This window comes from Cryptomeria japonica, chromosome 10, assembly GCF_030272615.1.
Source record: "Cryptomeria japonica chromosome 10, Sugi_1.0, whole genome shotgun sequence".
Taxonomy (NCBI): Eukaryota; Viridiplantae; Streptophyta; class Pinopsida; order Cupressales; family Cupressaceae; genus Cryptomeria; species Cryptomeria japonica.
Genome location: NC_081414.1, coordinates 820,278,001 through 820,288,500, shown reverse-complemented (window position 1 = coordinate 820,288,500; position 10,500 = coordinate 820,278,001).

Genomic DNA, 10,500 nt, shown 5'->3' with positions numbered 1-10,500 from the left:
CTTAGTATTAACTGGCTCCTCATAGTATTAACAATTGGTATCAGAGCTTTGGTCCTCTATGTGCAGAAAGCCTAACCGCTTGAGGAAAAGATTCTGAGGAATTCAATATGATGAAGAAAGAGGGTCCCAAGTTGAACAAGGATAACTACAAGATCTAGAAAAATAGAATGAAGATCTACATCAAAGGTCTCGGTGCACAATATTGGAAGCAAGTTGAAACAACATATGTTGCTCCTACTACTACTCCCTTGACACCGAATGAACTCAAAGAGCAACAAGATAACATACAAGCCCTAGAAGCTATTGTAAGTACTTTATCTAATTCAAAATATATTGATGTTCAAGTATTGGAAACTGCAGGTGAGGTTCGGGAAAAGTTAGAGACAATCTATGGAGGAGATGAGCATGTTCAAAGAGCCAAAGAGGAAATCTTGAGAGGAAATTTCAATGACATGAGAATTCTTGAAGGAGAGAATATTGCACAGTATGGTCAGAGAATCAAAGAAGTTGTTGGTGGCATATAGAGTGTTGGAAGCAAAATAGAAGATGATGCAATAGTATGTTAAATGTTGAGAACTCTTCAACCTCAGTATGCTATAAGAGTATCAGCAACCCAAGAACTTAGATCTATTTCAAAGGATAAGGTAATTGTTGATTCATTGATTGGTAAGCTTACAACTTTTGAGTTAAATAGTTTTGACAATAGTGTGACAAAATCTATTGAATCTGTCTTTAAAGCTTCTATTACTGGTTCTTCTGCTAGAAAAAGGAAAATATATATGTCAAAGTCATGAGTGCAAGATAAGTCATGGCAGTAACCAGGGAAATGAAGACAATGAAGATCAAGTGATGGAACTTGAGGCACTGTTAGCAAAGAGATTTCCAAGAGGCACTAGTAAGTATAAAGGAAAGCTACCTTTGAAGTGTTTCTCTTATAGTAAAATTGGTCATATTGCTACTAACTACCCTAACACCGATAAGAAAGAGAAGTTTAGAATATTCAAAGGAAAGGGAAAGAAACATTGTTATGTTGCAGTAGATGAAAGTGTGATTGATGAGGAGTCGGAAGAAGAAGATGACAATAAAGAAATTGTGTTTGTAGCCGTGAAGGAGAAACTATCAGATGAAAAGGCACTAGTATCTCATATGGAGAATAGTGATGAATGGATAATAGACAGTGGTTGCTCACACCACATGACCGGAGATAAAAGTAAGTTCATAACCCTTAATGAATTTGATGGAGGTGTTGTTATATCTGGAAATAACTCTCCTTGCATGGTGAAAGGTAAAGGTTCAATATCTCTAAATGGGAAGAGTAATGTTGATGATGTATTTTGGGTTGATGGTCTAAAGCATAATCTTTCAAATGTTGGTCAGCTCAATGATAAAGGTTATTTTCTCGAATTTAAGAGTGGAGTCTGCATAATTCTTGGAGGTAATGGTGAATTGATTGCTACTGGGAAGAAAACTAGAGGTAACTTATTCCATTTGAATAGTAATATTAATAATTGTCTGGTTGCAAGAATGGAAGACAGTTGGTTATGGTATAAAAGATGTTGTCATGTTAATTTTGATAATTTGGTTAAGATAAGCAAGTCAAGTGTTGTAAGAGGATTACCCCATCTTGTCGAACTTGATAGTGTGATATGCAAAGATTGTCAAATCGGTAAGATTACCTCTATTTATTTCAAGAGAAAGAATTGTATTTCTCATAATGTTTTAGATTTAGTACATACTGATCTGTGTGGCCCTGTAAGAACAAAGAGTTATTACGGTGATATGTATTTCATGATCTTCACCGATGACTATTCTAAAATGATGTGGGTGACATTTTTGAGAGAGAAATCAAAAGTATTTAATAAATTTAAAGCTCTGGTTGAGAAGGAAACTGGTCAAAACTTGAAGTGTTTAAGATCAGACCGAGGAGGTGAATTCACATATGATGAATTTATTAAGTATTGTGATGAACAAGGTATAAAGAGATAGATGTCTGCTCTGAGGACACCACAACAGAGTGACATAGCAGAAAGGATGAACAGAGCAATAGTTGAAGTTGCAAGAACCATGTTATTGCAAGGTAATGTATCCAAAATGTTTTGGAGAGAATCAATTAGTACTATTGTATACACTCTAAATTGGGTACTGGTAAAAGAGGTAACAATCAGACACCCTATGAGCTATGGTATGGAAAAAACCCTTGTGTAAGTTATTTCAAAAAATTTGGAAGTCAATCTTTTATTAAGAGAGATAACTACACTGAGAAATTTGATGTAAAATCTGATGAGGGAATTTTTCTTGGTTACTCTTCTAAGAGTAAGGCATATAAATGTTACAATAAGAGAACTAAGTGTAGTCACATAAATCTGTCCATTTTAATTAAATGAATATTTCGTATTTATTTGATTAAAAATCCACTAGCCATCAATTAATTAAATTAATATTTAATTAATTTATCCCCAAACATTCTTCTATTAATTAAATAAATTATTCAATTTATTTTAATTCATTCATTAAATCAAATTCTATTCAATTAAATAAATAAAATCAATTTATTTAATTAAATCCCCTTTTCCTCTTTTAAATAAATTAAATAAAACATTTATTTAAATCATTATCCCCCCCCACTTGCATTTTCCTACAAATGCAACTTGCACATATTTATTGAAATAAATGAATTTTTATTTTAAATAAAATCCTATTTTCCCTCACCCACCAAATCCACTTGCAAAAATCTAATCCCCTTCTAGATTCTTCTAACCCCTTCCTAATTAGCCTAATCCATCCCCTAATTATTGTCACATTCCTAAACAAAATGGAGTCACTTCTCAAAGACCCCAAAGTCTTTGATAACCATTAAAGGTTTTCAACCTTCAACCACTTAAATCCTCAAAGTCTTTGATAGCCATTAAAGGCTTCCAACTTTCAACCACTTAATCCCCCAAAGTCTCCAATAACCATTAATGGTTAATTCAACCCTCCCACATGGTTAAAACATTTGTTTTGACTCAACCTCTACCCAACCCAAGGGTCTCATCAAGCCTTTAATGCTTTGACCATGATTATCTCTTAATCATTTGCACAAAGGTTTATCCTTGCATTAACTCCTAATCCAGTGGGTAATCCTAATTTAGACTTGACCCTTAGCCTTTAGATAACCATGAGGTCTTCTCAGGCCTTTAATGCCTCCAACCTCTTTTCTCAACCCAATCCTGTGTTGACACTTGTCACTATTTCATTGGTGCAAATTGTGCACATGGATCCCCAACTTTCAAGCTTGACCCTTGATTAAACCTTTCAATCCTGGCCATCCATTGCTCCATTTTTCCTATAAATAGAGCCCATTCCTTCATAATCCAGATCCTGAAAACTTGTATGCATCTAAGCTATAGACATTTTAGAGAGCATTTTAGCATAGCATAACTAAATCTTGTCTTTTTGGTTAAAATACATCATTTTAGCATAAAAATAGCTTTTCATTTCATATTTGGAGCTATACTACAAATCTCAATCCTCCATAAGCATCCATAGTGCAAAAAGCTGCTGAGAGCTACACTATTTTGGAACTTGGAGAGGAGAGGAACAAGGGAGAAGGAACTAGGAGTATGTTAGGAGGTATTTGGAGATGCCTCATCATGTTTTCTTTGATAGTTAAATATGCTTGCATGCTTTTAGTCTCTCTTTTGGTATGCCTTTTTAGATTAGTTTTCGATTGACTAACACTAATGTTTTGTGTGTTTTGTGTTCTTTGATCTTAGACTAACCTTGTGCCATTTAGGAGGGCATCATTTGGTGAACCCGACGTGAATCGAACACGCAACCTTCTGATTTGTTTTTGAAAATTAACATTTTTTCTTGTTGAAACTGTCACACAGGTCGCGCTTCGGCGCTATTGAACACGTTCTAGCACTATCGACAATTTTTATTTTAGCGCTATTGTTGTTAAAATAGCGCTATTGTAAAAGTTTCGGTGCTATTGAAATTGTTTTAGCGCTTCTGGGATTCTTCTAGCGCTATTGGGAAAAGTATAGCGATTCTATCTTTCTGTCATTTCTACTCTTTCAGCGCTACCGTTTAAATTAGCGCTTCTGCTCAACGCAGACTAGCGCTATTATGTAAATTAGCGCTTCTATTAAAACACAGACTAGAGCTATTGCGACAGAGTGTCGTCTAAATTGACTTGTAACTGAAAAATTGAACATTTCAGGCTTGTGGAAGCCCCCCTCGTGAACACCAATTTTTACTAACTTGTTTTTGTTCATGCAGGTTAAACAACTCACTATAAAAGAATCACGAAATTGTCATTTAGTGCTTAAAAAGAACTTAAAACTACAAAACAAAACAAAAAAAAAAAAAGAGAAGTTTCATTGTTTTCTAGTTAGGACTCATCTTTATTTTTGGTGCTTAAAATCAACAACACAAAATTGATTTCCTTGCATCAATTCGGACCTAAAATTTACAAACCACACTTCAAATTTTGGTGCAAATAAAATACACAATCCACTTGTTTTTTATTTTTGCAAGCGATTTTTTTCCTTCAAGCAAAACGTGTTTTTCATTAAGTTGACCAGGATTTCCAAATTCTAGATTACAAAACACATTGCCTTTGAAAGTTAAAACGAACACCATGACTGTTGGAGCAACATCTCCAAATAGTTAAATCATCTTTGCAAATGCTGGATTAAAAAGAACAAGTGTTTTACGTATCTGGCACGCTTGTGCACAAAAGTCAGTCGAGTGGACCTACTTCTAACACACACTATCCTCTCCCTTGGCTCTCGTGGTCCTAGTTGCAAGAGAAAAGTGTTAGTAACGCTCACATTTTATCTTTTTAAGAGAGGCCTACCAAGGGATCGATACTCTTGGGAACGACCTCGAGCGGTAAATCCTTTGAGCCGCTATAGAAATCAGGTGAGAGCGAAAGCTATAGCCTTGGGTATAGTTGTTCCTATAGTGTAACTGGCCGAAAGGACAAATGGGCCCCACCACCAGTTACAAGGCTCTTAAGTGAGTCACTGCAGAATGAACTTATGTCCAAAAACATCGAACATGACTAAACACCTTTAAGTAGTAGCCCACCCGTTCTATTGATTGAGGATATTTGAGGTATAATTTAGTGCAAGAGCATAGAAGGTTTTGCTCCCAAGATACTCACCATACATATTTCCTTGAGTAGAAACATAGCTTTTTGAAAAGTCACTTGTGGCTTGATAAAAGTGGTGACTCCCCCATCATAGGGATCATCTATTTGTTATGCTCATGCAAGACTTAGTATATCACATCCTTACCTACCACGGCGGGATTCATAAGGTATGTAGTACCAAAGTCGAAGAAATATCAAGATGTGGGCTAAATTTATCACAACTGGCCATTTGACCTTAGGGATAAAAAGTGTTTGAAGTGTGTTCGTTTTACAGACCTAGTGCAAATTGAGCCGACTTCAGGCTTTGGAAATACACCTTAAAATAAATCTAAAAGAAGGGTCAAAAACAAGTCCAAGGATTGGGTTAACCTAGACCCATACTCATTTGTGCCTTTGAGGCTACAATTTTGTGTTTGTGTGCTTGCTTTGTTTTCTTGTCAAAGAAAAATCAGAGAATCAACCCCAAAAACAAAGTATTCATCCAACATCTGTCAACACAACCAAAAATACCAAAAACAAAGGGCAAACAACATAGAGTCACAACTTTTATGACCATTCTTCACATCTTGCGAAAGAAGAAGTGTCATCAGAATATAAACTTGAAAAGGAGACCATTGAGCTCAAAGGCTTTAATCAAAAGGAGGAAATTCTTCTATATCAATCGACAAATCTTTGTCTCCCATAGAGTCTTTCTACATCGCATGCATCTATACCTTCAAGGTAAAACAAACGAGTTTGATTCAGAATCATTGAACAGCAGAGCTTTTATGCAATATAGAGCTCTGAGTTATCACAAAAATCAAGGAGGAAAGATTAATCCCAACTTCTTCCCAAACATCTGTATCACCTACAACACAGCTCGAGAAGTGCCACCAACGCCTGAAAGGGAAGAGATAGAGTTTGTCCCATTTGTAACACAAAGTTTTTATTGAAGTTGAAAACATTTCATCCATTATCTCACTCATACATCATCACTTCATCATCAATCCATTCCAACTCTCAAAACATTAAGAGGTTCTTGTCCCAAAATTCTCTTTTAGATATTGCTTGAAATCAAACACATCACATCACTTTTTAGATTGTTTCTACATCTAGGATAAGCTCATCCTAAGAAACACATCTACGCAGGTTAAAACTAGTTCATGAGTGAATCCTCTCATTACTAGGTAGTTGAATCTGTAACACATCTCAGATTTCTCTACACCTTATCACATCAAATCTTATCACACAATTAAGCAATTCAAAAAAGGAATTTCGGTAACATCTACCTTAAAAGTGCTAGAGATCTACATACCACCAAACCACTAAATCATCAATCCTTCATCAAACAACTCACCATCATCTTCAATCAACTTCAAACAAAACTCATAAACAAAATGGCTCAAACCCGATCACGATCAAGGCAACGAGAAATAGAAATTGAGGAAGAAGAGGACAACCTCAATGAATTTCAAGAAGCACTTGGAGGAAATGTGAATGACGAAAACCTAAGTACTCCCACTCCTTCAACAATCGAAAGGGTTCAGCATAACCCTCATTTTAACAAATTATTTGATGAAATACTAAGGAGCAATGTGGATGCTCACTTCTTAAAACTCGCTCAAGAAGGAGCCAAACTCCCCTTAGACTTTGATCTTGCCCAATTAAGACAAGCATCAGAAAGACAAAGTCGCCATGAGGAGGAAAGAGGTAGAAATCACACTAGATATAACATTCCTCGAGGTAACCCACCACCTCCTCCTCCAAATGAAATGGAGATGTTGCGGCAACAAGTCGAGAATCTCGCCCAACAACTTCATAGTGGTGTTAAGACCAATCAATTTTCACTTAACGACATCTGTCCCTATCCGTTTGATAGGAATCTTTATATGCCACCCTTTCCACGCGGGTTCGAAACACCAAAATTCAAAAAATATAGAGGAAAGGGACATCCCCGTGATCATGTCCGAGAATTTCATTCCGCTTGTCTTGAAGTGGCTTATGAGGACACATACCTAATGCGCCTTTTTCCCCAAAGCTTGGGAGGAACAACCACATCATGGTTTTCCCGACTACCAGGTGGCATTAGAACATTTGAGGAACTCATCCAGAAGTTCCTATCTCATTACTCTTATAATATTGAACACGACATCACCATGGCTGATCTATGCAACACCAAACAAAAACCAGGTGAATTATTCTCAGTATTCCTACAACGATGGTGCCAAATGTCTAGCAGATGTTCTCTTCAGTTACCTAAATGAGAACTAGTGGAAATTTTCATTTCCAACTTAAACGAAGAAATGGAATTTCACCTGGATGTCAAAGATACAGACTCTTTTAACGATATGATCACCAAGGGTATAAAATGTGAACGGGCACTCATCAAAAAAGGACTCATCAAAATCTTTAATGAACCCAAAGATGGTCCTCGCCCGCGCTTCAATAGTGATAAACCAAACTTCTGGAACAAGAATAAGAATATCATCAACGATGGGGTTGTGGATGCTCGGACTGTCCAAAATGCACAACCTGTGGTTCGGTTTGCAGGACAAAATCCTCCACCTCAAAATAACACAAATGTTCCTTCTAATCAAGGTCGCATCACGTCTCATGATGAACCAAGACCTCGTCAGCAAAAACAAAAACGCACATACACTCCCTTAGGGGAACCCATTGAAACAGTGTTGCGACAACTCCTCTCTCAAAATTTGGTCACTCTACATAAGCTATCAAACTATGAGCCTCAGGTCAAACCGGCATGGTGGAGAGATACTGAACACTGTGAGTTCCATCAAGGAAGAGGACACAAGACAAGTAATTGTCACCGATTGAAAGATCTCATTCAGGATCTTATTGACCGAGGAGAAATTGAAATTGAAGGGCATGACCCAAAAACAACCAATAATGATCATCAGATGTTCAAGAATCCACTTCCATCGCAAGATCAAAGGGGTCCTTCCACTTCCAGACGAGGTCCTGATACCACTGATTATACGCAAGCTGCGTATAATTACACTGTCAATCACCTGTATGATGCCAGTGAACAAATTGCAACTATCACCTTCAAAAATCCCACCTCAAATTGCAATGTTGTTACACGTCATGGCAAGGTCACCATAAAGGCAGCTCCACAAGGCACCACCTCCATGCCAAAGCAGTACAATCTTGTGGAACAATTAGACAAAACCCCTGCACTTATATCCATTTTGGAGCTTTTGCGTCTGTCACCCTCTCATAAAACTATCTTGGATCAAGCACTCCAAGAAGCGTCAGTCCCTGCAAACCTAAATACGGACCAATTTCAAGCCATGGTTGGAAGTCTAAAGTCATCACCTTGTCTCACTTTTTCTGAAAGTGACAACTCTTCCTTCCAACAACCTCATAATGCTTCACTACACATTGAAGGCTTTGTCAACCAACACAGGATCAAGCGAGTCTTGATCGATAATGGAGCAGGCCTAAACATTTGTACACTATAGTTAGTCACAGCATTGGGATATGCAGTAGAATCAGTAGATCCTCGCAAGAAGATCACCATCAAGGCCTATGATGATGCAGAGCATTCATCCAAAGGAGCTGTGGTACTACCAATCCGAGTTGGCCCTGTGGTAAAGCACATAATTTGCCAGGTTCTGGACCTTCCTCTGCCATATAATCTATTATTAGGGAGACCTTGGATACATGCCATGCAAGCCGTTCCATCTACCTACCATCAATGTATCAAGTTCCCACATAATGGTGCAGAGATCACAATCCTGGGCAATGCAAATCCTTTTGCATTTTGCCATAATATCAGCCATCAACCAGAGATTACTGTTCCTAATAATAGGGAAGCCATTTCCTCCACATCATATGTAAATCCTGCCTCTCTTAACACTCTTATACCCAAGCAAGAAAAGCTTAAGATGAAAGTCGCAGAGGAAGGTCCTGGAGAATACAACTTGAGTCAGCTCTTTTGTGTGGGACAAATGCCCACTTCTCCTAGAACACATGGTAAACCACAGCAGTTACTCCAGCAACCACTAATCACGCCTGCATGTGCCTTAACGCCTTTCATCCTTGGAAAGAGTCAAGAGGAAGAGACACAAGATGAGGACCTAGCGGAATGGATCTATAAAGATCCCATCACCACTCACAAACCGCAAGTTACACTTCCTACGGAACAGTATGGTAAAGGCCTCCTCATTATGCAAAGAATGGGGTATGATGGTCAGAGTGCTTTGGGATCCTACAAACAAGGACGACATGAACCACTGCTGCCGGAATTCAAGCCCAAAGGAAATACAAGCCTCGGCTTTGAAAAAGAGATCTTCCCTAAATTAAAATTCAAAGGGAAACCCAGCAAACCATTTTGCCCACCTACTGCAAAGAGGACACCTTTCATAATCAAAGCACCATCAAGCACTATCCCCACTGCTCCATCGAGGCTCACAACTCCACCATCACCAATGTCACTCATCCCATCAAACGAACTCGTAATTCCATCAGCGGCACCATTAGCAGCAGCAACTGTATCAAAACCCGCAACAACATCTATGGCATCAGTAGTTCCAGCAGAAGTCACTGAGTCAAGATTGCCAATACTTCCAGTGACAAATCCTTTAAACCCCATCACGGTTCCTGCCACATCGATTACTACAAAGATACATAAACCAATCACACCTGCCGTGTTTAACTCTAAAGACATCCCAGTATGGTATAGCAATCGGATGTTGGAGAGTGATTCAGAGACCGACTCACATGAGTGGGAATTTGATTCTGTACAGCTTAACACTTCAGATGAGGAAGACACAACACCACCTCCGCCCCGCAAATACATCCCTATTTACGGAGAAGCACAGATAAAGACCACTTGGGTACCTAAGCTGGAAACATCTTCCACAGACCCTAAGTCTCATCCTACGCCTGATTCTGATAGGGAGAGTACCATCAACGACCTTCACCACACTGTCTTAACCCTCACTGATACATCTAACGAACTTAATCTAATTGATGAAGTAATGCCCATTATCCACCCTGAACTCATCGAATGGAACCAACCAAATCCCCCATGTCTTGACCTCTTCCAAAACGATGAGGCTATCATTGACTTTTTGGAATTACGGGATAATCTACCAAGCGGGGATCACAAAGCTAGATTCGCCATTCAACTTAATAGCGCAGCATACTTCAGGGCGGATGCCAAACCCTTCAGCTGCAAAAATATAACATTAAAACATGGATCTTCTAGTGAAAACCACGCTGTGGCACTGTTTGATCCGACAACAGTAAAAAGAAAGAGCGTATCCAATGGTGAAAACCTCTCTGAGGCGCCTAAGGATGAAGGGTTTGACATTTTCCCTGCTAGTACACAACAGGAACGATCAGCGATTCTTATC